Source organism: Ctenopharyngodon idella, chromosome 3, assembly GCF_019924925.1.
Source record: "Ctenopharyngodon idella isolate HZGC_01 chromosome 3, HZGC01, whole genome shotgun sequence".
NCBI classification, from domain to species: Eukaryota; Metazoa; Chordata; class Actinopteri; order Cypriniformes; family Xenocyprididae; genus Ctenopharyngodon; species Ctenopharyngodon idella.
In genome coordinates, this window is record NC_067222.1 from 28,445,385 (window position 1) to 28,471,816 (window position 26,432).

Consider the following 26,432-nt stretch of genomic DNA (forward strand, 5'->3'; position numbering starts at 1 on the left):
AGATTATTAAACTGATAGATGACTGTACAGCTGCAGGGATAGAAGAGAATCATCAACACTAATAGATGAATACTGAGACAGAGAGAGAGAGATCCAAGTGAAATGTGAACGAGAGACAGACAGTAAGGAACAGATATAGAGAGAGGGAAATGTTAAGAGGATGAGATAGAGGCTGAGGAAAGAGAGGAGAGGGAGAAACATTAATATTAATCATTTCTCCCAGAGAGAGCAGCATGGGGAAGGCTTAATAGAAAGGGATGAATATGAAACAGACAGAGAGATAGAAAGAGGAGAACGACAACATAGGTGCATCAAAAACAAGGGCACAAGAAAGATGGGAGAGATGCAGGGAAGACTACACAAAGGAATGAATATAAAACAGGTAGAAACAGAGAGAGAAGAAATAACTACTGCTGTGTGTGTGTATGTGTGTGCGATGGGGAGGTGATAAAATGAGTTTGAACACTCAATATAATACAGTAGTGCAATGACAATACAATGACACATCTAAACATTTCAGTGTCTCGTTCAATAATAATTGCATACAAGTATACTTATTTATGTACACTTGGAAAGATCATGTGAAACTTTAAAAAATAGTAATAACTTTAGCCCCTGCAACGGATATATCTGCCACTGGATATGATGCCACACTCCATGCCTTTCTTGTGAATAATAACAATACTTGTAATTCAGATTGTTAAAACATACAATATGCTCCACTCTGCTGCATTCTTTGTATTGAGTCAAGAGGTCTACCGGTAAAATGTCTTTCCCTTACATGATTACACAAGTTTAGTCAAGAGTTCACCAAACCTGAACTTTCTAATAGACAAAATTTCTTTATGAGCTAATATTTGCATGCATATGGATGAAAGTGAAATGAGCACAAAGTCTGCACCAGTCCTTACCTGTTTAGACATTCTTTACTCTTTGCAAATGTATTCTTACATGCTCTAAAGATGCAAGATCTTTCTAACTTATCCTAAATTTAGACAAAGTGCAAACTGAATGAATGAATGATGATTTCTGCATAAAAATATTCACAGGCTCCCTTTAATAAGCACAACTACAAGGCGATGAACCCTGCCTTAAAAAACACACTCTCCAGTCAGGGGAACAAATGTGACATCCCCTGCTGCTGCTTCACTGTGACCATAACCAGTGTTTTACTGTAAGCATTAGCATGCCGTTATGGGCATAAGCCATTTGTAGAACTGTCATGTAACAGGAAGCCATGCCCCAGGCCCTCTTCTATAAACATTGCAACTCAAGCATCACTAATAGTCACAGCTACCTGCAGCAATACCTGCCTCTGTTGTTCCCTACTGCATCTGCTGGTAACCAGGTGGGCAACCAGTCCCGACTACTGAGCTATAGCCCCAAATGTGTTTTCAGTAGCCCTGGACCCAGGGCCTAAAACTAACTTTTTTGCCACACCTGCCAATAGCCGGTGACTTAAGAAAATTTACTGGCCACAACTATTTTTTACTAACCATGAAACAAAAACAGGCAGTTATGACACCAATTTTAGATACTAGTGAAAATTCACAATCCTCCATTCGATACCACAGCTAAAACTACTAGCTTAACTAATATAATTTTAATAGCCTACATTTTTAAAGACAAGTAAACAGTCAGTAATAAGAACAAATAATTATTGAGATACAAACTCAATAAACAGTGCTTTTCATGCAGGTCTAACAGTAGTTTTCAGGTACAGCAATTTAATAAATCAGGCTAATCAAATAAATAACACTGCATAATCTTCATATCCTTTTTAAAGTTCAAGAGCAGCTAGTGATTTTTTTTTCCTCTTTTGTTGTTTGGTTAACATTCAAAACGCAGACAGCAGCAGGATTATTAGGATGCTGTCACTTTAAGACTAAATGCACACATGGATCATTTTCTTTCTCAACTGGAGACATAACTGGTTGTTTACTAGAATACTCGCTGAGACAGGCTTTTTTTTTTTTTTTCGTGACATAATTTTGTGTGAATTTGTCCATTCAAGCACAGGAATGCATGAAAGAGAGTTCAACTTTGTATTTGCGTGCTGTCTGAGAGATGCTGCTTTCAGGGTGCGCGCTTTGGATGTTTCGGATGTTGAACTTCCCACATAGCACATGAGTATCGAATTTCCTTTCGTGTGTTCTAGCACTTGAATATTTACATTGGAAAGGCTTAAACTTTTGTGATGATGCAGCACTGATCGTCGGCTGTACAGAGCGTTGTTCACGTTCATGTTCTCACAACAATTCATTAAAATGTTACTGACCATCTGGCGACTGGCAGTTTCAAATACTCGCCAACACCGATTTTTACACGCATTTGGCGCTTGGAGAGTGTTAATTTTAGGCCCTGCCTGGACCTTATGTTCGGTCTCTTCCACAATTGTAAATTAAATAAATGTGGAAAATGTTAATGATTATATGAAAATGAAAACTGACAAATGAAACTGGAGCTGTCAAGTTGACCTGCGGTCATTACCTTACAGCAGTGGTTCTCAATCACTACGGGGCCTCAACAAAATTTCAATAGGGACTCAAGATGATTTAACTCTAATTTATGTAAATGAATAAATTAGAGTTAGGTTAGTTTAATATATTAATAATAAACTAAATCACATGCTAAAAAACACATCTATTTTCTTTGTTCCCTTTAATAATTACTGCACATATTTCTTGAATACAGAACATAACTTCTGGAATCACAAAATTAATTGTGGTTAATTAAATATATTACATTAATTATTCCTGTTAATTGAATAAAGAAAGTTTGAAAACAAGCAGTGGTGTCATAATTACAGCAGAAATATCTTAGAAAATGCGGGGCTTTCAAGTCAAAAAGGTTGAGAACCACTGCCTTGAGCTATTTCAGCACAATTTAACACAATTCAATTTTGCTGATGTAACCTAATAAATTTAGGTTGATTCATTGGTTACAAATATTTTTGACTTGAATAATATCAATTAACTGTTCTAATACCACATAAAGCAAACTGTTTTTGGTTAACATTTTTTTAAAGTACCATAAAAGTTGTCCATTCAAATGCACTACATTCCAAGTCTTCTGAATATTAAAGTTTTGTGTGAGAAAATGTAAAAACAAATTTTCATTTTGAATCTGTCGATTCATTTCACAAAACCGGCCTAAATGATTTGTTCGCTTATCAGACTGATCTTGTTCTTGACTTCAGCTCAACGACTGATCCAGTCGCAGTGGTTCTCGGGTTCACTGGAGGAGAAGATTCAGTAGTCATTTAAATTCAGGGTTTTTTCTTACGCAGAGCTGCTGTATGACTTCTGAAGACTTGGAATATTTGAAAGATTAAATTGGCATTTCTTTAGCATGTTAACAAATAAAAATAAAATTCATTAATGGAGCTCTCTTTCTAAATATGTGTGGAGCAGGAATCCTGCTGTAAATAACCACAGCAATTAGACATTCTTTTCTTTTTTGGACATTTAGAGATTCATAAATATTTATAATATAACACAGTAATGTTGTGTGCATAATGATGATTTCATGATAACAATGTTTTGGTGTTATTTACTCTTTTAGAAAACATACCAGTGTGGGCAAATGGGAAACATACTGTACCTGCATTTGCAAGGAGGTTATGCATTTAACAGCATGACTTAACCAGGTTACGTCTGATGTTTAAAATGGATCACGGGCTCAGTTCCTGATGTTTGCAGAATCTCATCACGCTCATTCGTAACGATGCATTTTGTGAGCCAAAAGAAAAGGGCAAGAGCGCTCACCATGAAGTAATTATTAAAACATCATCCTGGAAATTACGATCACCTTATTTTATCTATCCGTGTTGTGTCATCTTCATGCATGATTGACAAGAGCTACAATTAGCTCAAAGTGCCAACTGCCAATTAAATGGCTGTAATGGGAGATGGCATCTGCTGTGATGTTGATGGGAAATGGAGTCCAAAATGACAGTGATGACAGGAAACTGAGTCAGCTGTGAGCCTGTTGGGAAATGTGGTTTGAATGGTTGGCACATAAAATGTGTTTGCGATGTGCATGTGAGACACTGTGATCCTGTTATGGTCACATGCACTTGAATTCTCAACCCACCTTGAGCCCTTATCACATGCTTTTGTCTCTGTCCATAAACATGTTAAACCCCACTGATTGCCTTTATCCTCTCTCCCATTCTACGAACACTCTCTCTCACACTCCTGTCTCTGCACGTCCTGTCTGTGTCCAGTCGGTGTGTAAATACGCCGTTGGCCTCTAAGCCTGATGAAAGGTTAACCTGCTGCACTGAAACATATTAACCCTTTAGCCTACGTTCTGCATCAGCATCCTGGAGGATCTCAGCCTCACTCTCTGTTTCAAATCTTAGCACACCATAGTTACCATGGTTACCTTTCACCAAACTTTCTCTCTACACCAAATTTCCATCCCACAGTGCTTTTTACACACATACACACACACACTCTCTCTCTCTCTCACACACACACACACACACACACTGCTGGTGGATGCATTGCACACATTTTACATGCCCTGACAGTACACATTAAACACTACAGATTAAACAGTAGGTAAATAATACCTGGATGTACTTCTACTACGACCGTGCGAGGGGAGCTCTTAATGATGGAGAACAGCGAAATGGCTGATGTTGTTGGTCACACTTTCTATGCAATGATGATTAATCAGCTAAAGCCCGTTCACACCAAGAAAGATAACTATAACTAGAAAGATAAGTATATTGGCATCCACACCAATGACTAATAACGTTTGGGTAATTTGTTTTCAGTGCTCCAGTTCATTAAATGCTGGTGGATTCTGATTGGCTGTCAATGTTTTTATCGTTCATCAGCAAGGAAAAATCGTCCTGAAAGTGACTTCCTCTGTGTCGTTGTCATTATGTGTAGTAGAGCTGTGGGTGTAGACTTCCCTATTCTCACAGAATTACAATTATAAAAACTTTATAGTTATAGTTATAATTAGCGTCCTTGGTGTGAATGGGCCTTAAACCTCCATGACAAATAAAACAATACCCCCCAAACACACACAAAATTATCCTAATGACTCATTCACTACATTAAAAGTTGTTTTTTGTTTTTTTTTTTGGGGGGGGGGGGGTTAGTTCACCCAAAAATGAAAACTTACTACGCAGTTGATGTAGTAAATACAGTGCAGTGCTTCCGTGTTTACGTCTGAACGCCGGCTCAGTAAAATACGGCAGCTCTGCACTGCGTTTACTGCGTCAACTGCGTAGGAGACTGACATGGAAGAGAAGACATTGTTGAATAAAGTCGTTATTTTTGTTTTGTTTTTGCACACAAAAAGTATTCTCGTGGCTTCATAAAATTAAGGTTGAACCACTGCAGTCATGTCGACTATTTTAACATTGTCTTTACTACCTTACTGGACCTCAAAAGCTGCCTATATGTGGTTCAGAAACCCTCAGATTTCATCAAAAATATTTTGTGTTCTGAAGATGAACGAAGGTCTAACGGGTGTGGAACGACATGAGGGTGAGTACGGAGCCTGGACATGACATGCAGGAAAAAAATAGTAGGCTAAATCGTGCGCACGATTTAGTAAATCGAGGGAACGAAATAGTAAATCGTGCGCACGATTTAATTTTTTTTCTTGCATGTCATGTGCGGGGCTCTGTAGGTGAGTAATTAATGACAGAATATTCATTTTTGGGTGAACTAACCCTTTAAAGGTGCAGTGTGTAAATTTTAGCGGCATCTAACAGTGAGGTTGTGAACTGCAACCAAAGGCAGCTCACCCCTCACTTTCGAAGCAAAATAGGTAAGTCGCGGTGGCCGTCTGGCTGACACAAGTCAAAGATGTCGTCTGAGACAGCAGAGAGTACATTAGCCAGTCAAGCAATGAGGTTTCTTCTTATTTCTAACAAAGAACGGTCTCTGCTTTTAATAAACCTGACGACTACTACTACTACTACTACTACTACTACTACTACTAATTTGTGCGTATTCAACGTAGTGACGATGCAAGCTGCCTCTAAAAACACGAACGATTTAGAAGAAGAACAACATAGCGATGAAACGCGCTCTGTAGAGTGTTTGTCCGTTTAGGGTTGCTGTAGAAACATGTTGGCACAAAATGACGACTTGACATGGAGGGGGACCCGCGGTGCATGAGATAAAAATGACTCATTCTAAGGTAATAAAAACATAACGGTTCATTATGTAAGGTCTTTATACACCACTGAAAACATAGTTATGTATATTATATTTCATTTCTGTCAATAGATCCTGCCAAATTTTACACATTTAGCACCTTTAACACTTTTGATGTATGTGCATGAAGGGATTCTTCAAAATATCTTTTGGTTACACAGAACAAATAAAGTCATTTGGATTTAGAACATCATTTGTGTGAATGATGTCAGAAGAACCTTTACAGTTCTTGAGCATGGACTCAAAATTATTTAAATTAATAATTATTAAACTTTCTGAATTAAACTTAATTAAAATGCTAAACACAAAACATACAATCAAGATGCTTCTTTTCCCCTCGATACCTATTGTTTTTATTGAAGAACACACATTATTATATTATATTATATTATATTCTTAACAGAAACTAGGATAGAAACTAGGTATAGGTAAACCACAATTCATTTTGTGATTCCAGAAGTTTCAATAACTTCTTCATTTACTAAATTTATAGTGTTGTTATATTATATAGGGGGCTTTCAGTTGAGAACTGGTTGAGAACCACTGCTTTATGGTGTGAAAGGAAAAAAAAAAATCACCTTTAACATCTTAATGATAATACTCACCCACGCACATGTCTTACTTTTAGCACAGATCTGTACACAGCCACATAAAGCGGATGCAGAGCACTGTTTCCTCCTGAGGGAAAGTCCAAATTTAGGAGAAGACACTAGTATGGATTCTGGGGCTAGCAATGTGGCCTCCTTGTTTCAGCTACAAAACCTTCTATTATATCAGCTGTAATAGAGAGGTGATGCCTCAGCATTACATTTAAGATCCCATCACGAACAATACACATACTGCGGCGAGAGATTTGAAGGAAAGCAGCGTAAACGTGACTATCTCTCTCCCCCCGCATGTCTGCCAGCTGATGCGGAGAAAGGGGGAAAAAAAGCCTATTCTATTTTTACTTCAGAGTTCAGTCCAGCAACTGTGTTTATTCCTTTTAGAGGGAGATGTTTGAGGTGGCACGCCGCAGACAAGGGAGGCCACTAAAATAAAGGATTCTGCCGTGTAAGCAAAACCCCAGAGATAACCCATTCATCTGCTGTTATACAACAAAACATGTGGACCTATGATGAAAAATGGTAATTATTGGTTGGGCAGATTGCCATTGACAGATGCACTGGCACTACAACAATGTGTATGTTGAGCTGTTATTGTTTCCCCTGTAATAAAATTGTGACAATTAATTTTAGTGGCGGTTACTGGCTAACACACTGGTGGCTGCACTATTTCAGCTGAGACAAGAGTACTGCAGTTAAGGAAAGTGGGGTTTTTACAGAGCAAGACATCAATAAATAAATGTTTGTGAATCACTGAAAACTTGAACCTATATAGAATAGCACTCATTCAGTGAGCAATATATCTAAAAATATCTGACGATCCAGTTATCTTGGTGTGAAACGGCGAGATCAATGGTGCAAGTAACACAAAACGCTCCTGATCCTCAGCGTTGAGATGATGTTAATGAAATGTAACTAAATCCAATAACTGGGCCATACGTTCCTCACACAGAGCCGTACAGTGCGTTAACTAGGCTCAGCAGTCGGCTAAGTACCTTATCATCAGCACAGACAGTGAGCGAGCTAACATAAACTCCACACAAACTCTACAGCAGCCGTCACCATTGGGGAAAGACTCTGATTATGCAAACAGTATGAAAAAAAGAAAAACCATACATACTTAAAACTCTGCTCAGCATAAGGATGAGTTTATTTTGAACGGCAGGCGCTTTCTATGTCTTCGCAGGCTAAGATGGAGCATTAATTCCAAAATAGAAGTTAGTTAAAGGCTATCAGATGGTTTTAGTATGTAATTGTAATTATGAAGACATGATGACCCTGACATGACTTATAAAACTAATTTAACGCTTTATTAGTAAAGACTCTGAATAGGGATATCAGAGCACTGCCAAAGCGCTTAGACAATCTACAAAATTAGAATTAATATTTTAAATAATAATACTGTTTATTTTAATGTTGAAGCATGCACATAAATCTTTCGTTCATTATCAAATTGAGATATGCATACTGAGTCTGCATGAATGTCTAATAATATAGAAATGAAAAAAAGCAAGGACTTGAGAACCTGTACTCTGGTGCGAGTGGAGTTTCTAGTGGCACTTGCACATCCTCGATACTAATCTACAGGTCAATTTTCTGACCAAAAATTACAGAGCACAAAACTCCCGCAGGATTTTTTTTTTTTTTTTCTACTCTTGGAGTAAATGTGCCAGATGTCCTTCACTGAGAGACAGAAAGTTCACACTGCTTGCCACTCGAGATGACTGCAAGGAACTTGCAGTGTAAATAATGATTGAACTTCGTAGCAGGTGCGTGTGTTTGTGAATCTGATGCTTTTTAAAGGGTTAGTTCACCCAAAAATGAAAATTCTGTCGTTAATTACTCACCCTCATGTCGTTCCACACCTGTAAGACCTTCGTTCATCTTCAGAGCACAAATTAAGATATTTTTGATATCTTTGATATCTTATTTTGAATCTGATGGTTTAGTGAGGCCTCCATTGCCAGCAAGACAATTAACACTTTTAGATGCCCAGAAAGGTACTAGAAACATATTTAAAACAGTTCATATGAGTACAGTGATTCAACCTTAGTATTATAAAGCGACTAGAATACTTTTGTGCGCCAAAAAAAAAAAAAAAAAAAAACTTTATTCAACATATCTAGTGATGGGCGATTTCAAAACACTGCTTCATGAAGCTTCGAAGCTTTACGAATCTTTTGTTTCGAATCAGTGGTTTGTAAGGCTTTGAAGCTTCATGAAGCAGTGTTTTGAAATCGCCCATCACTAGATATTGTTGAATAAAGTCGTTATTTTCTTTTTTTTGGAGCACAAAAAGTATTCTCATCACTTCATAACATTAAGGTTGTACCACTGTAGTCACATGAACTGTTTTAAATATGTCTTTAGTACCTTTCTGGGCCTTGAAAAAGGAAATGATCTTGCTGTCAATGGAGCCCTCACTGAGCCATCGGATTTTATCAAAAATATCTTAATTTGTGTTCTGAAGATGAACAAAGGTCTTATGGGTGTGGAACGACATGAAGGTGAGTAATTAATGACTGAATTTTCATTTTTGGGTGAACTAACCCTTTAAACGTTTATTTTGTTATTGATACCATGTTTCACACTATCAGCATTTTTGTGTATCTAAAAATCCCCCTGAATCCTTGATGCATTGCGTGGCTGTTTTTCCATAAATCAAATGTCCCATTCCATGCATCAAACATTCAGGTGATTTTTTATTTTTTTTGGTTCTGTCTAAAAAATACATAAATAAACAGTAAACAATTTGGAATGTTTTAATACCAATTTTACATCAAGCACAGTATTGCTAAATAAATATTTTACCTAATGTTTATAGCGTATCTATTTCTAGGAAGAATTAAGCTCTGTTGTGCTAATGTAATGTGACGCATAGCAATATTTTATTTTTAGGCAGTCACATGGGATTGAGGCTGACATGGTTTTTTATTCTGTTGCTTCACTATGGGCAGCAAAAATGCATCTGTCGGTACTCAACCACAATAAGGTCTGTGTTACAACTCGTTTTAGCTTTTCTTTCCATTATTCATCGATTCGGTAACCTCAAAGAGGAGCTTCAGACTTTCTGCATGCCTTAGTCGTCTGATCTTTGGTGTAAGGAGTGTGTGTTCAGCTTCATTTTCATCCCCATCTTGTCTCCCATTATTGTTCTGGTCCTGGGGTTTCAAACTGCCAAGCTGAATCCAAGTAAAACAGCCTCAGAGATGCACTGAGCCAAGTCTTTTACATAAATAAATGTGCTCGTTGTGGAATATTATGACACTCGCCCACTTAAAAAAGACTGGATATCACATATCAGACCTAAAGGCTCTCTTTTGATCAAGTTTATATGAAGAAGGGGAACTCACTTTTCTGAATCAAGTTGAAAAATAGGTAGTCCACTACCTGTTTGTTTGAGGTCTGAGAGACTTCAAGGTCATTTAAACAGCCCAAAATATAAATTTAACGCTATGTAGCAGGCTTAAACTTCACAACTTTACCTAATCTTATATGAGATATGATTACAAACTATTTTAACTTGACAACGCGCTTCAACTCTCCATATAAATTTAATTAAAATGTTTAAAACATAAATAAATGCAATAAATTATCCATCGCTACGATTCCAGAAACATATAAAAAGAATTTAAATGCAAAATAAAAAATTAATTTCAATATTTTCATTTCTACACATCCTTAATTGCAGGCTCTGTGACTATAAACATAAAAAATAAATTTAATATCAACATTTAGGAGGATTTTTAGCCATCTGCAAACAGTGCAGCCGTTTAAGCCAAGTGCAAGACCTGAACCAATGAATGAGGTTTTGACGTCACGTGCCCACATCCCACACACACTCCTCCACACGAGCGCTCGTCCACGTTTGCACGGAGCTCGCACAATGTCAGAGACATGACTAATAGTATGCTAACTCGCCTGCTTTGTGTTGGCTGTGTAGTGGCTGATTTATGTGTAGGCTCGGGGGAGAGAAGCCCCCCAGGTTATTGAAATATTCTACGTGGGGTTTGAGGCTGAATGTTTGTACAGGTAAATCGATGGTCGCAGTCAATACTCTACCCATGGCTAAGCGAGCCGAGAGGGGCGAGCAGGGCCGCACGGAAGCTGGCTCGACTCCTGCGCACCTCCATACAGGTCACATCACATATAGCAGCAAATTAATCCCGACCTCCATTTTACTTTCGCACTTTATTTTTACACGCTGGAATTACGTCGGCGTCTGCCAAGGACATGATCTGTGCGTGGCCGTATTCGAGTGGTCTGTGAAAGACTGCAGGGCTGGATGAGATCTGATGGGATGTGATTGGGAATGATGGGGCTGCTGATGGTAGAGGAGAGATCCTCCTCTCGCATGTGTCATAAAGTTTTAGCACTCAGCCTCGGCGGGGCTTTGTACAGTGATGTTACGGATCGGGATGAAAGATGACGTGCGGGACTGTACGACAGTACGCACATATGCAGACGTGTAAACAACTCACACCTGCGGGGCACTTTGAAACCTCGAGTGTGCATGAGAAAACAAGTCATAAGTATTCTGTGATCCTCATCCAATCAGATGTTAAGTACACACAGTCACTCTAAGATCATAAGCACATGTACACAGCACCCTCTCCCACTCTCTCACACATACATACAAACAGTCCTTGATTTACTCACACTAACAATTCCTCTCAGAGACTACTGATACTTCCTGTCTGCCTGCATTTCTCCTCATTAGGATGCAACTGGAGGGCTGGGATCCGGCCTCTCTGTAAGCTGAACATAGGCGTAATTTACGGGTGGGACATGTCCCCACCACTTTTTGAAACATCTCGCGGCACGGATTGATATTACTACAAAAGAAACATCTCCAGTTGATTAGCAATTCGTTCGTTGTGTTAAATAATAGGCGATCTGGCGCTGGGATGTGTTGTTTTTGAAATCATGTTGAGTATGAGGTGTCGTTGCCGCTGTTATCAGTGCCGCAACAGCGTTCTCTTGGCGCTCGTGCACATGCGCAGTCTTCAAACGAGCGCTTCAATCTATCGTCCGGAGATTCTATTCGTTCCGGTGAAATCACAAAACAAAATACACATAAACGTGTCCCTGCTCTTGATATACAATCACTGATGAACATCTTTGGTTTAAATGAAAAAAATAAAATAAAATAAATAATACAAGGGCAGATTAGAACCCAGAACCTCTGGTACGCTGAATGTATATTTCACCCCTCGTCCATTAGGACGATCTAATATGAAGTGCAGATTTATTGGCTAATGTAAATACTTTCGAGACTAACAATATATTGTATTATAGTAGATGCGAGGACGAAACTATCATATTAAACATGAGGTCTATGTCGAATTTTGTGCTTTTATTATTGTAATGATACAATTACAATACACCACCCTGTTTATTGTGTATTTCTGATCAAATGAATGCAGCCTTGGTGAGCATAACAGACTTTAAACATTAAAAAAAAAATACTTTTGAACAGTAGCGTAAGTCAATACCATTAAAGCTCAGGTCTTAGTAATGGAGCACAATTTAAAGCCTTTGGTGCAATTAAAAGGATTATTCACATATAACGACTTTTATTTTTGGGTGAACTACCCCTTTAAACTTCCAGTCATTCAGTCTCCAGTCATTAGGTTTATCTAAAAGAAACTGGGAAATAAAATCAAGTCCAGAAAACTGTGATGGGGTCCATCTAAAAACTAGATTTTATTGCCAGAATATAGCACAGGTGAAATGTAAGTCAATCTTTGCCATTATTATTGCTCATTCTTTGGGTTTTGAACAAAAATTTTGAATTGGAGCTTTGCAGCTACAGCCGCCAAACTCGACACAGTCCTTTAGCCTGTTCTGCCTCAGTTAATTTTTTCTTTTCTAAAAGGACAAACTGTTTTACTTTAGGGGACGACTAAATATCCCATAGACTTCCATTTGAAATTTCTCACGGTAATACCAAGAGCTTCCAAGCTAGTTCACACAACCCCAAATAACGCAGACATGACATAATTATATTATTATATGTATAATGCAAACAATAATCTATCTATCTATCTATTCAAAGAACCTAAGGACTTAACAATCTTCAATCCTCAAGGCTTTTTAAACTTTCAGGCAAGATGTTCCATTTCTAGTTTACTCTACACTGTTGCTGGGGCAATGCAGCCAAAGTTTTTTCCCCCACTTGACTATCTCTGTAATAAAAGAGCTTTTGTGAAGCGAAACACCCCTAGGTTGTGAGACATATATACACGTGCTTCTGGCAAACAATTAATTGGCACTTTGCAGTGCTAAAAGTGTTGATACACTTGATTCCTGTTTGGCTGGGAGGGGAGCAGAGCAGCAGCCATTAATCAGAGTGTCTCTCAGCCATTTACAGAAGCATGTAAACTATCACACTGTTGCAGTGGCGGTGCAGCCGCAGCCTTGCCAGCTCATCTCAGCGATCCGTGTTTCCAGGGCCTTCTGTGAAAACTTACTTCAGCACTTTTGACCACCTCTCTCTCTTTTTCATTCCTCTCTCTCCTTGTGATTTCATGTGGCTCTGCAGGCTAGAAGCATGCAGACTCTGTATGTCTCGGTCAGTGGGGTGTGGATGTGTCCTCTTGTGAAATCAATGCTTCAGTTCGCACTTGTGTGTGTGCAATTTTTTTTCTAAAAAAAACATGTAAGCGAGTGTATTTACATGAGCCGTCGTTAGAATTTAAAGGGATAGTTCACCCAAATTCTGTGATCATTCACTTAACCATCATGTCATTCCAAACCTGATTTTTTACTTCTGTGGAATACAAAAGCAGATATTTTGAAGAATGTCTCAGCAGTTTTTTTTGAGTCCAGTGTTGTGTTGGACGCTAAATAAAAATACCCCGCAATTGTAGGCTACTTTTGGAATACTAAACTGGTATACTTAAAGTCTGCTAAACTGGAACAACTAATTTTGTACTTAATGCACTTTAATTGTGCGGAAGTAGTGCTGAGGTCCAACTAAAGATATCTGATTGTGCTAAAGTGGAACTATTGCAAGTATACTTTAGGTACACTTTAAATATTTTGCATTTAAAGACCGATATTATACAAAGATAATGCAATCCTTATTAATAGTGATATTAAAACACTTTTTTGGCATAATATTAAGAAATGTGCATTGTGCGACAAATAAAGTTTAATTATAATTTTATATCAGTAAGTCAATAAATATGTTAATGGATTTTAAGTACTCAGTATGAAATAAATGTATTTTAAATAGATTTTGGTGTAGGTTTTTTTTTCTTTACTATGGGAATATTAGGAATACCAAAGTGAAGTGTATAATTTCAATACCCCTTACAAACAGGAAATGCAAAAATAATGATTATTTCCACACAGTTTTCCCAACCACCCTGTCTTGTGTTACTGAGAAAAACAGGTCATCCTGCCGCAAGTGTGTAGTGTACTTGTAGTTTCCTCTGCACATTAAACTGGGATAAAAAGTGTTTTAAAGTTTCAAACACTCACATACTTTGGCCCCGGTTTAAGAAGGCCATAAGGCTGCACCCCACACCCTGAGTGACACCATGACTAATACATACACAGATAAACACCATCTATGACAAACATGATAAGAGTGCGGTAAAACTCGCTGACAAACACCCCCAGATCCGCATCCCCATGGAAATGCTGACACATACTGACTGATGGATGTCTCCATGGATACCTGTCACCGTGGAGACAGACACCATGTCTCTCTCAGCGCAGTGCCATCAGAATCAAAGCGAGCAAGTAAAGCAGCGGGGAGGGAGGTGTGGAGAGATGGACATGAACAGAGGAGAGCAGAAGAAAAGCTGCGTTTATCTGACAGCCAATGCTGCAGTGTTTCTTTGGAGGTCTCCTCCCTCTTGCGAACCTGTCGGCTTGTCGCACCGTTCTGTAGGTGGACATATTCATCTCTGTCCCTTTTCTTTTCTATCCACCTCCTTTCTCATTCAACTCTCCCTCTCCATCCCTCCTTGGCCATCACTTCAGGGGTGTGGCTACGGACGGGCTGATTTACCACCCGATAGAAAATCAATTAAATTACAGTTTTAGCTTAAGCTTGTGCATTTTTCCCAATTGATTATTGGCCATTCAAGTGTCGACAGTCAGCGCTGCATAATCAGCTCAGAAACAGCTTTTAGAGTAAGTCCATGTGGTTGTTTTAAAACTTACTAAACATAATTAACAAGTTTTCATTTAACTAAGAATTATTACAGAAAAACTGGATTTAAACCATAAAAAGTAACTATAACCTTAACCAGGTTAACCTCAACCATTAGGATTTTTTTTTTCGGCTTTTCCAGTCGGACGGCAGTTTTTACAATAGTTTTGTGATTTTTAATTGCATTGACAATATTTTCATCAGAATCAATTATTAATTTTAGCAATGCATTTTTTTCTTTTTTGCATTTGCTAGAAAATGTTCTGTTTTTCATTAAATGTTAAGTTTAAGTTTATATTTAAAAAAATACATTTAATTTACAAATACAAATAATTTTTAGTTAACATTAAAGCTATTAAAATTATTAAAATAAATCTGTAAATTAATAACATTTTAAAATATTAAATTAACTGTTAAAAAGTTTAATATAATGAAAAATTGCTGAAAATTATAAAGCACAATGTAACTACAAATTACTTAATTACTTAATTATTACATAAATACGATTTTGCTAGAAAACAATGGCATTTGCAATTCATACTGAAGCTTTCAAATCTATCATAGGTCATTTTTGCTATTTTGACAAAAGCTCATCTATGTTAGCCAGGTAGATGACATTATCTGGGTGACAAATCAGCAGAATTTGCAACAATATTTTCGAAGACCATGTGTTTAAGTTTGCAAGACGTAAAAAATGGATGTACAACAAAAACAATTAATGTAAGAATTAATTTTTAGTGGCATAGCGGCACTGGCCCGAAAGGTCCAAAACTCTCCTGGGTCGTCAGGCCATCCTTATTGTTGTTACTTTTAGACCAACAAATCCAAAAAAAAAAAAAAAAGTGTCAGCTGTGTTATATTTGAGTTAATAATTTGGATTGTTACAGTAGCGTTTCACAGATTTGGTAAAATAAAATCATTATCCATGACAAAATGTTTAACTTTCTTCAACCAAATTTTACTTCCTCTCATATTAACTTCAGTTGCCTACACTACACCTCCAAATGCCCACCCCAGGATGTCATCCTAGTAACATCATTGCATTGCTCTCTCCTTGTCTGCTCTCCATACCATCCTGAAACTCCCTAAAGCTCCTGGCAGCCTACTCTTCAACATTCTCCCTCCATCATTCTCTCCCACACTGGGTGAAATGGAAGCACGCTCTGAGAGCCTGGGGTTGCTATAGTAACAGGCTCACTCACCATCTTGCGTGTCACCATCACATGAGCTCCTGACGACCATAGCCCAACTCTGAGGCTATGTGGCTGGGACGGCTCCATCACTCTGCTCTGGGGACTCAGAACCCCACCTGGGACTCCCTGTCTCTCTCTCAGTGCTGCCACTGCTGCTACTTAGGGCTGTATCTACACAGGGAAAGATGACAAGGTCGACCAAATAATTAACGAACGGGCAACTAAATGAAATAAATAAATCCACATGCCTGAGTCAACTCTCTGTAGACTCCTAACACCCACGGCAGGGCTCAATAATAACCCTTTTTTTTATACTGGCCTGGGTTGGTCGAGCAGGGGCAGATCAGATTTTTACTTGGCACCACCACAAATAAATAGCTATTTTTAGCCACATATTTTAATATGCATCAGAATAGGATATATTTATGTTTTCATTAAACATTTTTTTAGTTTTATTGTAACAAAAAAAATAAATAAATGCAAAATGCTGATCTATAAAAAAAAAAAAAAACTCTAAAAAAGCTGAATAATCAATTTTAAAATAAATACATATATTTATAAATATACATATAAGGGATGTGTATATATTATATATATATATATATATATATATATATATATAAAATAAAAGAAAATTAAAAACAGTATTTCTACCCTTTTCGAATGATGTTTCCAAGACCGTCACTTGCTAAATAACATATTTAAATCAGCACACTCACACCAACAATGTTTAAAACATCCCAGAAGTCCAAATGTTTAAGTTTACAAGGCATAAAAACACATGTACAGGCTCAACAAACATAATGTGCAGTGACAGTGAGGCACTGGCCCGACAGGGAAACTGACAGTTCCGTCAACTGGCTCAAAACTCTCTCACACTGGCCCCAGGCCATTGGGCCATCCTTACTTGTATTGGCCTGCACTGGATCACTGAGAAAACCGAGAGAGCAAGAAAGAGAAGTGTATGTGTGGGTGAAAGAATAAAGGCCAGCACATTCGCATGATGGCACTCTGCATAATCACTCTAAACATGGAGCCAAGGCTCTGATTTATCACAGTAACAGGGCTGACGTCACACCACGGACACTTCTGTATTGCGCTACCTTGCTTTATACCCTTCTCCATCTTTCTTCCTTTGCCCTTCACTCTCTCCTTTTCTTTTCATGGCACTCTCACCTGAAGACAGGAGAACTCACATTTTTCATCACTTTCATAAACACCTTACTCACTCATAAATCAGAATAAATGTAAATGAGCAAAGGTGTAAACTTTCTCATTTGCCTCTTTCTCTAATTGATCTATGTATAGCACATATTTCTATGGCATTGTGAATATGGTTGGAAATGTAGAACCAGTTTTTAATTCCGTTAACAGTTCTTCAAAATCCAAATTGTTCAGCCGACGCAGACAGAAAAGTTTCCTACTAAAAGTCAATGTGAAGTGCCTTTTGCAACCCACTGTACTTACATAATGTGACTAATTCTGAGTGAAACAAGATGCTAAACAAGCAAAAATTAAGGAAGGGATGGGATTTTATCCACTGGGAATTGACTGGATTTTGAAAAGGGGATGTTGCATCAGTGTCATCGTATTGTAGAACAAACTATTAAAAATAGTTTTTGTTAAGTGAAATAAAGCTGAAATAAAATATAAATATTAGATGAAATCATTAAACTTAGAAAATGTAAATGAAAATGAGACATGTTCCATTAGCAACTAACTGAAATAAAATAAATTTAAGTTGAAGTACTAAAATGATTAAAACTAAAACAAATTAAAATAAAAGTTAAACAGAAATACTGTATTAAAAAACTAAATAAAAAATGACAAAAGCACATTAAAGGGATAGTTCACCCAAAAATGTACATTTTGTCATCACTTATTCAAACCTGTATAAGTTTTTTTCTTCTGTTGAACACAAAAGAAAGAATGATGGTAATCAAACAGTTGACTGTAGCAATTGACTTTCATAGTATTTTTACCCTACTATGGAAGTCAATTGCTACTGTCAACTTTCTGGTTACCATCTTTCTTTCTTTTGTGTTCAACAGAAGAAAAAAACTCATACAGGTTTGAATAAGTGATGACAAAATGTTCATTTTTGGGTGAACTATCCCTTTAAGCATATTAATAAATACTATAATAGTATTTCTGTCATGACAGCTCTCGGAGTGTTTGGCATGGTAATGAGTATGACAATGTCGATATGTTTGGTCTTGGCGGAATAGATCTGATACGTTGCTGCTGCTTTTATTGCTGCTGCTGCTGCTGCAGAGCAAGTACGGGACTTGCTACTGCCGATACATACACGACACGCTGCTGTGAGCAAGTAAGACATGCTGCTGCTGTACAATATAGCATACATGAATAACCCGTAGCAGATCTATACAGGTGGAGCTGGACAAGGTGGAGGGTTTCTGATGCACGCTGCACTGCTAAGGCAAATGCTATTCATGTATTTGAAGATTGAGCACGCAAGCTCATTGGCTACTAATACAGCAGGAACCAATCATTTGTGTCCTATAGATAATGATGTGATTACAAGCAGGTTGAGTTAAAGGACCTATTAGCCTGACCATTAGAGTTTCATGCCAGAACTTTGTATATAAATAATACTAAAATGACACTGTGTTGCGTTCAGTTATGCTCCCAGACCTGAATGCAATGCCTACATAGCTAAGCGACTTTGGTACCAAAGGAAAGTCATGTTAGAGGAACTCATTACTACAGTAAATTTTGATTAAACATTGCAAATACATTTCTTTCTTTAATAACATGAACCTGAATAACAGAACCAGGGACATAAAGACAACAAGTCCATTTTGAATTAAATGTGATGAATCACAAATCGTAATACAAAGATACACCTTTGATTGCGACTAGCTTGCTGGTGGTTGCGTACAACAACAAACATGCAAACAAATTATGTGTTAATTAATGACTCTTAAGTTCTTTTTAATGAATCAACCAAAAAGACTAAGGCTGCATCCCATAGCTTAAAAATGCTGCCTTCAGAGGACACATTCCAAGGTAGGAAGGCAATGTTAGCAGATTGATTTTTGAAAGCAGCATAGATGTTTTCTTCGCTGCCTTTGATATCCCACAATCCTGTGATTTCCATTCTGTGACAGTTGAGCTAAAAAAATAAAAAATAAAGATGGCATCTGAAAGTTGCGGATGGTGGTCAGTTTGTGTGTAAATGTACGTCTTTGACCAACATTTTCCACTTCTGATGTCTGATGGAAATTACTATTTACTATTATTGTTTTGTGAGGTGCTTTTGTGCACAAACGCTGCCTGCAGAATCACTGCCTGATAAGGCAGCAAGGCAACAAGTCAAGCTGCCTAAGTTTTTGGATGTAGCCCACAATATCTGTCTCAAACTCATTAGTTATCAGTTTGAATCAGTCTAACGACTCACACACTCACTGAATAAGTGAGAGCGTTCTTCCGCAAGTACTAAGAGAATCATAAATTGAATCTTTAAAGAACCGGAATCATTACTTTCCTTATGATTCCCAACCTTAACCATGAAAAACATACATAATTAAAGGTCCTTCCTTCACATTAGACTCTCTCTTCGTGACTACTTCCTCCCACCCCAGAGGAGAGCATTAAGATGATCCCCAAATGCACACAAACACACGTCGTGGTGACCACCACTTCACAGTAAATAAACTCTCCCCCAGGGACAGTGTCTGCTTAAAGCCCCACGAAAAGCAGCACAGATGAGGCTCTGAATCTGGGACTTCTAATCAGACATCATCATCATCATGGTGATATATTGTATTCTGGCTGGCCTGCTTTGTAAAACACAGTCGAGACGCTTATTCTTACAAAGAAAAGCACATACTCTCGCATGAGGATTTACAACAGGAAAAGCCCCTTTGCTTGAGTCTATACTGCTGCGTCGAGCTCTTCTCCTGCCCTGGCTCACTTATTCCTTCGGTGACCCGAATCAAACTCCTTCCAGATAGTGTGGCTCAATGCAGCGGCACCGCCATAGTGCTTGCATTGCGAGGTCACTGAAGCCTGAATGCTCTCATTACCAAACTGCCTCTCCAAACACATGAGCTAACCATAGCCTGACCACTTCCATTACCCCAAGTCAGCTTTACTCACACATGATCGAGCCATTGTCTGACCACCCTTACAAGTCAGGCTATGGCTGTTTACCCATGAAATAAGCAGCTCCTGACAGTCTCCATTAGGGAATATCAATGTGACAATCCATTATCTATATAACATCACATTACGACCTCTTCATGTCACCCTGAAATCAATGACTTATGAACACATGGCTGAATCTTAGGTTGACTTGCAGTTGACCCTGTGCTTTTGCCAATATCCGTTAGGATCATGGCTAAAACACTTCCAGATGTACAGTTCTTCATGTTTTGAGTCAAACATGATGGGCTAAACATAGCGCCATCACTTGCAGTTAGCATTAGTCACACATGGATAAACCGCAGCATGGCTGCAGTCACTACAAACACATTGTGCGGAGTATATGTTCTGAAAGCATCTCGGCTAGAGAGCTTTCTTCAAACAGCTGCACAGAGGTCAGCATCTGTCATGACTCAACTTAGTTTACAAAGCGAAAACCCAAAAATACACCATGAAACCACGCGTGACCTTAAAATCCCTCCATGTATTCTCTCTCTGGCCAAAACAAATCTAAATGCTCATATTGTCTCGCGTCAACAACACCAGCACATGACATGAAACTAAGACGTGAAAATGTACACATAATGTAAACAAAGACAGACTGCTTATTAACACACAGCTGTTTTAACTGACTGTACGGCTGGCTATTTCGCTTCTTATCCACACAGGCTCATTAATAATCCCTCACGGGCAATTTACTTAACTCGGCACTGGCCATCCATGCCTATTGTCCATTTTCGTGAACACTCGATCAAGATGTTCCCCCCTCCCCTCAAACATGACAGACCTCTCGCCCGAGTCCCTCCATTCCCAAAGCCTTTTACCTCCACATGAGCGCACTTCCATCGCTCCAGTGGGTTTCCAGACCTTGCCACGGGAGACTCGAATACCACAAACGCTTTCTGCCTGGGGAGACATTTCCACTATTTCCAATTATGCCGCTTCAGGGCTGGATTACGGTATTAATTTTATATCGCTAACCACTGCCATTCCTTACTGACAATTACTCAATAATTAAAGGTCTGACAGTCTTCATTGTTCCCCTGAAGGACCAGCACACAGGCCTGGACTGGGGAACTCAATCAAAGCAATCACGGGTAATTATGCCATGGCCTCTTCCTCCACGCCCCCACTCTGCAGGGAGAGCAAAGGAGGCCAGAATCAGCACTATGGATGGGTCAGTTCTTGCACGGCTCAATCCACCACGTTTATCAGTTTTGAAAGCAAGCCAGAGTATGCAGACTGCTCACCGAGTCACTTTAACTCTGCGTCTAAGGTGACATGCTGTGATTTATACAAAGCCATCTCCATATCGACGGAGACGCCTCGGATTGCTAAGTCAGGCAGTGGTCAATTCAGTAGTCCAAACATCTCTTCAATAAAGCCTGAAGATGGCCTTCTCATGATCCAGCCAAAAGTGGCGTGTCTTGAATGCCACTAAGACGTTTTGCATGAAAACTCTGACTTCTGGCCCTGTAGTCGGCAGATCGTTCGAAAGCAGTTCAAGCAAAGAAGGCGGCCAAGAAGGGTCATCCTTCTCCCTCGCTTAAACAAGGGGATTTATATTTTATGTGCAGTGCATTAAAATACGACAGAAGAGTCTTGCACTTGCCATGATGGTGTAACTGTTGTCCCCAGACATCACTTCTGACTTATTCATTACACTTTCATAACTTTGCTCAATGTCATAATTCAGCCAGCCAGTAGACGCAACACGTTGCAAGATGCATTAAACATTGTGCTCTCACATACTGCTATACCACCTTGAATATAGACTACAAACACGGTCAGTGCACCGTAAAGCGGCGTCTGTATCGTTATCTCTAGGGGAAATCGTCCAGCAATGTAATGGCTTGAAGATTATTCGACACAGGCTCTGATTTTTTTGGCTTCAAACTAAGGTCTGTGGAAGCCCTTTAACTATGCCTGTTGAAGACACTGTATATGGACTAAGATGGAGTCTTACAATCAACATTATCGTACTGCAAAATTTCTCTGCATGTCATCAGCCAGAATTTAGCTCAAGATCCCATGGCACAAAAGCACCAAAGACTAGCGGATGGCTAATACCATCCAACATGCTACAAAACCTTCCCACTCCCCTTCTGAATTAGTAAAAGCCTTTTATTGTTGTGCAGTGGTTACTCCAGAAAAAAAGACTTAGTGTGATGTGTCACCTGGCATGTAAAAGAAGCCTATGAGGCAGTTTAGCCCAGTGGAGTGTGTGTGTGTGTGTGTGTGTGTGTGTGTGTGTGTGTGTGTGTGTGTATGTGTGATCATTTCTGAGTCATCTAAATTTCTTGCTAAGAGACAGGTGTGCAGGTGAGTTGAACCATGTCCCATGTGCGAGCGTGTCTTATCATTGTCATTGTCTATGAGTAAACAAGACAGATTTATGACTGTAATAATTAAAGAGCGTTCTGGTTTAATTAATGCATTACTGTACACATCCATCATTGATTTTTCCTAATGGAAATAGAGGTGAACAAGGGCGAAGTAAAATAAATAAATAAAAAATCCAAATTGAACACAAAGTTTACTCCCTGGACATCCAGATCCTATAGTAAAAAGCTGATTGCTTTATTAAAATGAATATTCCAGGTTCAACAGAAGTTAAGCTCAGTGGACAGCATTTGTGGGATAATGTTGATTCATTCCTTGTTTTCTTTTAAAAAAGTAAAAATCAAGACTATGGTGAGGCGCTTGGGATTTAAAAGCTGAAATGTGAAGCTTATTATTTTATAAAAACACTACATTAATTCTCCTGATAAAACTTGTGTATTATTTAAGCTGTAAATCATATTTACAGTCATTTTAAGGTTAGTAATTGTTTTGTTTTTTTCACACTAAAATCATGTTAAAACATTGTTTACATCTTCTGGCTATTTAAATGTCTCACTGTAACACAGTACTTTTTGTAAAGAAAAGGCAAAGTGGGAATTTATTTCCGTTAATCAACATTATGCCACAACAAACGATGTAGATTGAGCTTAAAGGGTTAGTTCACCCAAAAATGAAAATTTTGTCATTAATTACTCACCTTCATGTCGTTCCACACCTTCGTTCATCTTTGGAACACAAATTACGATATTTTTGATAAAATCCAATGACTGAGCGAGGCCTGCATCATCAGCAATAACACTCCCTTTTTCAATGCCTACAAAGCTACTGAATACATATTTAAAACAGTTCATGTGACTACGAGAATACTTTTTGTGTGCCAAAAATAACAAAATAGCGACTTTATTCCACAATTTGTAGTAATGGGTGATTTCAAAACACTGCTTCGTGAAGCTTCGATGCTTTACAAATCATTTGTTTCGAATCAGTGGTTCAGAGCGCCAAAATCCCATGATTTCAGTAAACGAGGCTTCGTTACATCATAAGTGTTTTGAAACTTCAATAGTTCACGTGAGTTTGATACATGCTCCGAACCACTGATTTGAAACAAAAGATTCGTAAAGCTTCGAAGCTTCATGTAGCAGTGTTTTGAAATCGCCCTTCACTAGATATTGTTGAATAAAGTCGTTATTTTGTTATTTTTGGCGCACAAAAAGTATTCTCGTCGCTTCATAACATTAAGGTTGAACCATTGTAGTCACATGAACTGTTTTAAATATGTTTTTAGTAGCTTTCTGGGCATTGAAAAAGGGAGTGTTATTTCTGGCGATGCAGGCTTCACTGAGCCATCGGATTTCATCAAAAATATCTTAATTTGTGTTCCAAAGATGAACGAAGGTCTTACAGGTGTGGAACGACATGAGGGTGAGTAATTAACGACAGAATTTTCATTTTTTGGTGAACTAACCCTTTAACTTGTATTGCCCCTGAAATATTCCTTTACATTATGCCACAACAAATGGTGTAGACTGAGCTTAACTTGTATTGAACCTGAAATGTTTCTTTAAATGTCTAAAATATCTGTTGTGTTCTAAACAAACAATGTTCATGATGTTTAACAAAAAAAAAAAAAAAAAAACTTTTTAATATTCAAAAATACAAAAAAAGTTGCCAATTGGCAGCTTATCCCTCTAATAGATGATCAAGGCCGTAACATGAGCAAGTTATCATGCAACACTATGCAACAGCACCTCGCTCTCCACATGCACATAATCTAATCCCACTAAGGCGTCTAGTTCTGTTCTGCAGCTGTGTCTTGTTTTTCCTTGATGTCAAACGACTTTCACTGCCTTCGTTTTCTGTGTGTCTCTAAACCACCTTTTAATCATTATCTAATTATTTAGATCTAGATTTGCCGCAGGCGCTGAGGAGCAACTTGCTGAGTTGCAGCCCTGAAGGGTCTGATTGGAGCAGAAGGGTTGAGGGTGCAATGCTCTCTGTGAACTGCTCCCTAAAGCATGTCTGCATAAGCCTTCCTCTCTGACGGCTGATGTCTGTCACCTTTTGACCTACTGAAGTTAAAAGCCCCTTCATACATTTAAAAAAAGGCACATGAAACGCAAAAGTAAGGTGAGGCATCAAAGGTCGACTAGCGCGCACACATAAAAGGTATGATTTTAAAGGCCCTTTTAGCAAGAGAAGCTTGAAGCTGATGTAAGAAAAAAACATTAGATATCATTTATCACTTAGAACTGCACATGCAATATATTGCACAGGCTGCCAGAGTCACAGAGAGGAATGGAGCGTGAACAAAGGCATTTAAATGATTATTCATAAAACTTCATGTCACCTTTAAATTTAACACCTGCGTGTTAAGAGAACCCATTGGAAAATCCACAGCAGGTAAATGGCTCACTTCAAACCATTCAAGAGGCATTAGAGAGTTATTAACGAGCGTTAATTCCAACATGGTGGATGGTTTTTATGAACACAGCTCTGGGTGACTCCAGAGTTTAAAGGGAAAGTTCACCCAAAATGAAAACGCAGTTAACATTTACTCACCACCATGTTGCTCCAAACCTGTATGACTTTTTTTCCCCAACAAAATATTATGCTAGTCAAAACGATAGCATCGGTCACTATTCATTTTCACAGCATCTTTTTTTTTTTAAATCATACAGTGAATGCAAATTGTGACTGATGCTGTAATTTCTGCCAAACACAAACGAGCTCAGAGCAGCTCCAAGAACTGGAAAATTTAGTACTCAACATGGTGAAAGACAACTGTTTACCAACAAACATCTGTCATGATTCTGATTGCATCCATTTTGGCCCAGCCATACCTGGTTTGCAATGTGAAATGTCTCCCTCAAAGCTTATGTTCAAATAATATTTATGTGATGTGTCATGGCTTACGTTGCCAAGGGAACATATATGATAATGAAAGCACACTTCCGCTCTCGAAATGCACTCCGATTGAACCTGTAAAAAGCTTCAATCATTCTCTTCCAATATGACAGCATGTCTCAAACTCACGATCATCTGATCACCAACTATTTCCACCATAAACTTTCAACTTAAAAATCTAAAATCACCCTTTTACTTCTGAAATGACATTGCAATAATATCAGCAGCATCTACTATTACTAGCCAACAATACACTGAGTGATAAGGCACAGCTTTATTCCATCCATAAATAGGATACAGCATGAGAAACCTGTGTGAAGAATTGCACCCTGTTCCTTCAGCAACAGATGCCCAAGTCATCACCACTCATGTCACACACACGCACACACACTATCAGAGCGCACAGCACATGCCTATGGGCTAATTCTCTCTCAACTGAACCACCGCGACAACACATCAGCATTTAAACCCTTCGTTTTATGTGTCACAGATAACAGCTATAGATCTTCATTCATTGCGCTTAATCTGTTTGTTTCTTGTTCGCAAGCGGTGGAGCTCGCGCAGACAAGCCGCGCGCGCTTTAGTGATTTATCACAGGCCACACAGTGCCTTCGTATTTATACCCATAAATTTGGTCAAAGCGTCTTCCGAAGTGAAAACACTCAATCATTTTCCAAAAATCCAACTTTAATCCTAAGTTTGAAGGCAACAGATTCAGTGGTTGCTACATTAGTTATTAGTAAACCAAGAAACAGCGTGACAAGTAAACTAAAGAAAATGCGCATTGGTGAGCATCTTTTACACTCTGAAAAATACGCATTGAGAGCCCGATATTTGATGTCATGCAAATAAGTCTAAGGTTATT

General features: G+C 38.4%; 1 protein-coding gene across 2 annotated transcripts in view; it reads right to left on the reverse strand.

Moving 5' to 3' along the window:
- lrrc4ba (leucine rich repeat containing 4Ba) overlaps positions 1-26,432 on the reverse strand; it is a 49,055-nt gene that overhangs the window by 22,000 nt on the left and 623 nt on the right. Inside the window, exon 2 of one of the 2 annotated variants that reach the window (XM_051887641.1) lies at positions 16,163-16,324. The exons of the other annotated variant lie outside the window; for it this stretch is intronic. The gene's annotated coding sequence lies outside the window, so the exon portion shown is untranslated. The remainder of the gene's footprint in view (positions 1-16,162; positions 16,325-26,432) is intronic. 2 annotated transcript variants of the gene reach the window in all.